The 7,892-nt window shown below is 39.5% G+C and overlaps 1 long non-coding RNA gene across 1 annotated transcript in view; it reads left to right on the forward strand.

Moving 5' to 3' along the window:
* LOC129777607 (uncharacterized) overlaps nucleotides 1-7,429 on the forward strand; it is a 31,100-nt gene extending 23,671 nt beyond the window's left edge. Inside the window, exons 2-3 of the long non-coding RNA XR_008743265.1 lie at nucleotides 6,502-6,801; nucleotides 6,870-7,429. This is a non-coding gene — a long non-coding RNA (uncharacterized LOC129777607). The remainder of the gene's footprint in view (nucleotides 1-6,501; nucleotides 6,802-6,869) is intronic.
* Nucleotides 7,430-7,892: the final 463 nt, after the last annotated feature.

A 7,892-nucleotide genomic window follows, 5' to 3' on the forward strand; every position in this document is an offset into this window, starting at 1 on the left:
GATTGTTTTTAGTTATAGATGTTTTAGACTATAAGGTCCACTCGTTTCTGGCCTTGAACAAGGCCAAGAAGGTTAATGAATATTTTGGGAATGAAACCACGAACATTCGCAAGTGATCTAATAGATTTAGTATGCGACCAAGAAATTGACAAGACAAGACGATACGCTATCCTAGTTGCTTCCACAGTTTTAAATACAGGGGAAGCAACTAGGATAGCCAACCCTCCTGCACGGGCAAGTATGCTAGACATATCACTTTGCTCTTCTTCATTATCCCTGGATTGCACGTGGAAGGTAATCCAAGATCCCCACGGTAGTGATCACCTGCCAATAATTTTATCGATCGCCAATGAATCAGGTTCTCGTGAGTCAGTCGATATTGCGTATGACCTCACGAAAAATATTGACTGGAGAAAATTTGCAGAAATAATATCTGAAGCACTTGTTTCAATGCATGAACTTCCTCCACTCGAAGAGTATAACTTTATATCGAGTTTGATTTACGAAAGCGCACTTCAAGCTCAAAAGAAACGTGTTCCTGCTACCACTTTCCGACGTCGTCCTCCATCATTTTGGTGGGACAAGGAGTGTTCAAAGGTCTACCTTGAAAAATCATCCGCTTTCAAAAAATTCAGGAAAACTGGATTAGTGGAATGGTTTCGAAAGTACCAAGCTCTAGAAGCCAAACTAAAAGGTCTGATTAAAGCAAAAAAGCGTGGATATTGGCGGAAGTTCGTCAATTGTTTGTCAAGGGAGACAGCTATGAGCACTCTTTGGAATACGGCTAGGAGAATGCGTGGCTGGAACCATACAAATGAAAGTGAGGAATACTCTGACCGTTGGATTTTAAAATTTGCAAGAAAGGTTTGTCCCGATTCCGTTCCTGCACAAAACGTCGTACGCGACATTCCGCTCCAAGGCGATTGTGAGAATTTTTCGATGGTAGAATTCTCAATTGCACTTCTCTCATGTAACAATTCAGCTCCGGGGTCGGACAAGATTAAATTCAACTTATTGAAGAATCTTCCCGACTTGGCAAAACTGCATTTGCTGAACTTGTTCAACAAGTTTCTGGAGCTGAATATAGTCCCGCATGACTGGAGACAAGTGAGAGTGATAGCCATACGAAAATCATACAAGCCGGCTTGCGATCACATTTCGTATAGGCCGATTGCAATGTTATCCTGTATTCGTAAATTGTTAGAGAAAATGATTCTACTTCGTTTGGACAAGTGGGTTGAAACGAACAATTTGCTGTCAAATACGCAGTTTGGCTTCCGCCGAGGTAAAGGGACGAACGATTGTCTCGCGCTGCTATCTTCTGAAATCCAAATCGCATTTGCTCGCAAAGAACAAATGGCTTCCGTTTTTCTCGATATCAAAGGGGCATTTGATTCAGTTTCCATGGAAATTCTCTCAGAGAAACTTCATAATCGTGGACTTTCCATCGCCAATTCTGAATAATTTTCTGTACAATTTACTCTCAGAAAAGCACATGTTTTTCAATCATGGCAGCTTGAAATCTTCTCGATACAGTTTTATGGGCCTGCCACAAGGCTCCTGCCTAAGCTCCCTCTTATACAGTTTTTACGTCAATGATATAGATGATTGTCTAACTAGACATTGCACATTGAGACAACTTGCAGACGATGGAGTTATTTCCATCACGGGTACTAATCCCGCCGTTCTGCAAAAATCCTTGCAAGATACCCTGAACAATCTGTTCACGTGGGCCCTCAAGCTGGGTATCGAATTCTCTACGGAGAAAACTGAAATGGTCGTTTTTTCTAGGAAGCACAAACCCGCCCAATTCCAGCTTCACCAATCCGGCAAAACGATCCAACACTCTATGTTTTTCAAATACCTGGGTGTATATTTTGATTCTAAGTGTACCTGGAGGAGACACATTGCGTATTTGAAACAGAAATGCCAGCAAAGATTCAATTTTCTCCAAACAATTACCGGAACATGGTGGGGTGCCCATCCAGGAGACTTCATTCAGTTGTACAAAACAACGATATTATCAGTGTTAGAATATGGCAGTTTTTGCTTCCGATCAGCTGCCAGGATTCATATTCTCAAGCTGGAGAGAATACAATATCGTTGCTTGCGTATAGCCATGGGGTGTTTGCAATCGACACATACGATGAGTCTCGAAGTTTTGGCAGGAGTACCCCCGCTTACTCCTCGGTTCACAGAATTAGAATTATTATATATATTATTTCTCATCCGTTGCAAGATCACGAATCCATTGGTGATTGGTAACTTCGAAAATCTACTCCAACTGACTCCTCAGTCAAGTTTTATGTCTTTATACCATGAGTACCTTACCCACGACGTGCACCCTTCACCAGGCATCTCCAACCAAGTTTGCTTCCCATACTTCTGCAATTCCTCTGTCATTTTTTATCTGTCCATGCGACAAAAAATCCATGGAATCCCAGATCACCTACGCTCCGATTCTATTTCGCCGATATTTTCGGCAGAATATGGGAAAGTTAGATCTGATAAAATGTTCTTTACTGACGGTTCATGCATAAACGGGTCCACTGGCTTCGGCATCTTCAATGAAAATTCCAGTGCCTCTTCCAAACTCAAAGATCCTTGTTCCGTGTATGTCGCTGAACTGGGTGCGATTTATTACGCATTAGGGATAATTGAAACATTGCCCATCGACCACTATTTTATTTTTTCAGACAGTCTCAGCTCAATGAAAGTGGATAAACGCTCATCTTATTTCCTAACAAGAATAAGACAACTGTTGAGTATTTTGGTCGAAAAATTATTCAAGATTACCTTAGCATGGGTTCCCTCCCATTGCTCGATTCCGGGGAATGAGAAAGCGGACTCGCTAGCTAAGGTGGGCGCTTTAGAAGGCACACTTTTTGAAAGGCAAATTGCTTATAATGACTTTTTCCACATTCCTCGTCAGTATACGCTCGTAAGTTGGCAGCGCATGTGGAGTGGTGATGAGTTCGGTCGTTGGTTACACACGATTATTCCTAAGGTCTCGACGAGGGCATGGTTCAAGGGATTGAATGTAGGTCGTGATTTCATTCGCGTGATATCTCGGCTTATGTCCAATCATTATAACCTAAACGCGCATCTCTATCACATTGGGCTCGCAGCAAACAATCTTTGTGATTGTGGCGATGGCTACCACGACATCGAGCATGTTGTCTGGTCGTGTATCCGGTTCCATGCTGCTCGCTCTCAGCTCTCTAGAGCACTAAGAGAACAAGGCAGACAATCGGATATCCCCGTCCGGGATATCTTAGGTAGCCGGGATCCTGATCTTCTGCTTCATCTATACCTGTTCCTCAGAAACGCCGATGTCAACGTTTAATGATGTTTCCTTCGTTGTGTCCCACTCTTTACAGATGCACGGGCCGAAGGTTGTGCAGTCCACTGATCATTCAACAAAAGCCAAAGGTTGTACCGCTTATGACAACTCTACACGAGCTGATGATTGCGCCGGCTAGTGACCATTCTATCCTGGATTCCTCGAGTCGAGAAAGACGCACCACGCTAGATATGGGGTACAGACTAGGGGGGCGTTGCTGATTAATGGTCAGCTGCATCCCAATAGGAAGTATCCCGTGTCGGGCACACGTACAGAGCATCGAAGATTGCAACAAACCAATTATGAGAACACTTGTAATATTAACCTCGAGCCAACCGCGAGTAATCGGTTACATATTACTAACATAGTTGTAAGCAAACATTATCGAAATATTGAACTCCCGGCCCCGTTAGGCTGACGCCATATGAGCCTTAATAAAAATATATATTTTGGATAAAAAAAACAAGCTATAGTATGACTCGATACAATGAATACAACTAGAACTACGCGCTTACAACGACACCTCGCGGAAACACCGCAGGACTTTTTCGACAGCCTAATATATATATATCTCAGTATTTGTCGTACCAGTGTCGAGTTTGGAAGTACATTCAATAATCGCGCAAAAATCAAAACGTATTCCATCATATTATAAAATTTGAATTTATCCGAAAAGTAGTTATATCGGATAATTGGCGCAGTCGGTATTCGACTTTACTCCCGGGAGTAACAGCAAATAACGTGAATCTTTTGAAATTATTCGAATTAAGTGAAAACTCTCATATTTTTGAAAAAAAGTGTTTCAGCGTTTAAAATGGACGCCGATGGCGTCAATACAGAATTATAGTGAACCACGTGTCAAGCGCGTTCTGAATAAAACCATATTACAGAGCAAATGCTTGAGGGTTTTGCCCTCCGAAATAAAAAAAAGGAAAAAAAATTATAGGAGGTTGTGCCCAAGATACGACCGCATTGTTGACGTAGAACTACGCTGTTATTTCATATAAGTCGCTTGTTTATACCTTCGGATATTATTCTATAATGCTATAATGCAGTCGATTATATACATGTTGCACCAGTACCATTATTCCACATCTCGTAACTACATCAATATATCTTTGGCACCGCATGGAAACAACAACAATGACAACACTTGCAAGTATCAAATATCATGCTACATGTTATTTAGTATTGTCCTAAAGGAATCGCACCTCTAGGCATCGTTCGTACAACGTAAACGCCATACATTGGCGGCTTGAAACTACTAGGAATATAAACACTTCTCATCATTTTGCGCTATTCTCTAAAGAAACACTTCTGTTAATATTACTGGCCTCAAAAAAAGTTGCATTACTTTCTCATGCTCGAGAACCCTGTGCCCTGAGTGGAGGAGTTTTGCTACTGGCAAGCGAAACCTAATCACATACAAAATTCCAGAACGATATTTATTTTCTTGGTGACTGAACAAGCGAGATAAACTCTTTTTGTTAATAACAACCTCGAAAACAGTAGCAATGCTTCATTATGATCAATATTAGCGCAAATGTAATACTAGTTTGCGACTGGCACGCGAACCCAAATAACTTATAACATTCCAGGAAGACATTCAAGATACTCGATATTCCCCAAGTAATTTTTTGGCGCACAACCTTAACGCCTGCTTCACCATAACGTCAGTTTAATGCATTAATGCATTCTCAAAGGCACCAACGAATCCCTTATGATGACGGAAAACAAACAATGTTAACTGCTTGGAAAAAGACTGAATTATGCCACACAGCTTGTACTCTGCTGTAACACCCATCGATGCGAATTCGCTGATGAGTTTATCAAGAGTGACCGCCTTCACCACCAGCGGGGGGAGCTTGATTTTGGTTGCTGCCTGGGTAACGGCGTTGTTGTTCGATGCGGTGTCACATTCGCGAAGGCTCGGTTCAGTGCGAGCGCTTTTCACTACACCAACATCGCATGCATCGTTAGATGACGCTTGCCTCGAAATTTTATTGCTCCTGGCAATGCGTTCGTTTTTTGCAGGGCTCCAGCCTGCCTTCCTCTTCTTCTTGCTCATCACACACTACGCGAAGCGTCCAATTTATGACGCGGAAAGAAAAACACACGATACGAATAACGCGAAAAACGAACAGAAAAACCAAACGACGATATCCAAGTTGAATTACCACTGGTGGGGTCCAATCTTAGATCGAAGCGCAGCGAAAGCAAAGTGAACTGGATTGCTCAACAGTCCGATGCCGAATGAAAGTTTGCCTCAGCGAGATCCACTGTTAATACTCTAGGCAAGTATTCCCCTTCATTCTTCTACTTTTCCTTTGTTCACGGAGACTTTAAATCCTACGATTTCCCCTCCGTTAGTCGTCGATAAGTTGCTCGTTATTGACAGCTCTGTTCGGGAAAGCACACAAATGGACAGAACAAATGTATGGGAAAATGGAAACACTTAAAGTTTTCATGAATCTGCATGATACCTGCGTAATGCGTGAGTCAAGTAAAAAAAAGACGACCATTAAAATTTGAAAATAATCCACGCTGCAGAATGTATATCTGCAACATAAGTATAGCACGATTTTCACCAGACAAACGGTGTTGAATGATTCCAATCGATAAATTATAAAAATGTTCTAGACTTTCAAATCCACGTAGCAGAGACAAAAACTGCAACAAGCGTGAGAAACACCCACCAGAGAATCGGTGTTTAAAATTTTCAATCAATAAATTCAAAAATTTCAGCCTTCCAAATCCACGTAGCAGGGCTAATACCTGCGACATGCATGAGAATCACCCACCTAAGGATAGGAATTTTCATTCTATTAATTCTAATATTTTTTCAACCATCCAAATCCACGTGACAGAGATAATCTCTGCAACATGCGTGAGAAAAATCCACCAGTGATTTGGTGTTTAAATATTCAAACTGATAAAATTGTCTAATTCTATTTAATTCATTAAGAATAAACCACGCAGCAAAATAAAATTTTGAAACATGTGTGAGAACAGCATGCGACTACCTACGAATAATCCACAAAAAATGGTGTGTTCCCTCATAACCATAAGAATTACAGAATATTTGAAAAAAAAACTGAACAATTGTTGAAATATCTATACATTCTTCGACAAATATGCGATTCAAGGATTTTTTTTAGGGCTTAAAAGAAGGAGAAAAAAGACCCACTGATATTGCAGAAATCGTTGAAAAAAGGGATAAAGTTTATGATGAAGCCCTAGTATACCTTCGGAAAAAACAAAGAACGGTCCTTGAATATCACAACAAGAAAAAGGAAACTGATCCACTTCTTCAAACTGATGAAGCAGTATACGTCTCTCGCCAAGGAATAAAAAGTGAAACAGCAAAAAACGGCACCTGGTTACCAAAGACAACAGCAAAACTTTGTGGATGTCCAAGGAAGGAAAATTTACAAAACAAAGATCAGACGCCAACGAAAGTAGTATCAATCAATCATAACCTAAATCATAATGTTTGAAAATAGTAATAAATTCTATTTCTTTTCAGATAGCTCCTTCTAATTGTGTAGCCGTTTAGCATAAATTAAACACAAAAATATGCACAACAATTAATTTAAACTTAAATCTAGAATTAAATAAGTAAAAATTATAACTGTTCTACATACAACGGTACACAAAATTGAGTATCTCTTATCACTACACTACCACAAATAATAGTCATAACATAGATAACACAAAAGAAAAGGAAACACTTAGAAAGACATGCAGGAACAGACTAATATATACCAATAAAATTGCCGGCCGAGCTAGTAGCCAACCGATCTTGGACGAATATAGAAGTGTTGAAACTTTGTACCACAGTCGTAAAATAAATTAAAAGCAATATTTTTTATACGAGAAAAGAAGTTTTTTCGGTAATTTACGGAATCTGGATTTTGTGATTCCGTACGTGAAATTAAATGCAAAAGTTCTACGTATCAGATTTGGAGTTAGAAAGAAAACGGAGTGTTGTGAACGCGATAATTGGAACGTGTAATTACTGGATTGTGGATTCCTGCTTTCTCCCAGCCAACGAACAAAGGAGATGGTCTACAAATTGCACAGAAAACTGGAAATCAGAAATTGTCGTGATGGGATTTTTTTTCCATGAAAAAAAAAATTATTTTAAACCCCTATAACAAACATTAACGATTTTTATAGTAGAATAAATCCATGTTAAGAAACATGATTAGAAATTGATGAAGAATATTCAATCGCAAAATTAATTCTTGTAATAGTTCATTTATATAGGCTAATATCTCATATAAAAACCATATCTGAATTAGCAAAAATTCTTGAAACAATGCTTTTTATGAACCAACAAAAACAATTGGAGAATATCTTGAAAATTATAGAAAATGTAAAGCAAATAGTAGTATAGTTTTACAGGATTCGAGACGAATCTCGTTTTAGGGAGGGAATAGGTAATATCTTAAAATTAATAAATAGCAGTTGATAATTAAATAGTAAAAATCCAGGGAGCTCAAACTTGACGAATGTCGTAATAATTATACAAGTACCAGGCACTCAC

The sequence above is a fragment of the Toxorhynchites rutilus genome, chromosome 3 (genome assembly GCF_029784135.1).
Source record: "Toxorhynchites rutilus septentrionalis strain SRP chromosome 3, ASM2978413v1, whole genome shotgun sequence".
Classification (NCBI taxonomy): Eukaryota; Metazoa; Arthropoda; class Insecta; order Diptera; family Culicidae; genus Toxorhynchites; species Toxorhynchites rutilus.